Here is a 279-nt window from a genome sequence, read left to right on the forward strand (position 1 = left end):
GTGGGGTGGGGAGGGGGGGTTTCCAGGCCGTGTCCCCCCCACCCACCCACCAGACAAAGGCTCAGCCACAAACTCCCCTCCAGAGCTGAAGAAGCAGCTCCTTTCTCAAAGCTTGACCCTCCTTCCCCATCGAGCCACAAAGAAACCCCTCCAAAAATCCTCTTTGCCACCCAGATGATGGGGAAGCAGCCGTTCCGTGCCCCCGGGTGCTGAGGCCGAAGGCTTGTGTGTCATCCTACCCGCCCCCAGCGTGGCATCGTGTCCCGTGTCCCCCCCCCC

Source organism: Calidris pugnax, unplaced genomic scaffold (genome assembly GCF_001431845.1).
Source record: "Calidris pugnax isolate Ruff unplaced genomic scaffold, ASM143184v1 scaffold347, whole genome shotgun sequence".
NCBI lineage: Eukaryota > Metazoa > Chordata > Aves > Charadriiformes > Scolopacidae > Calidris > Calidris pugnax.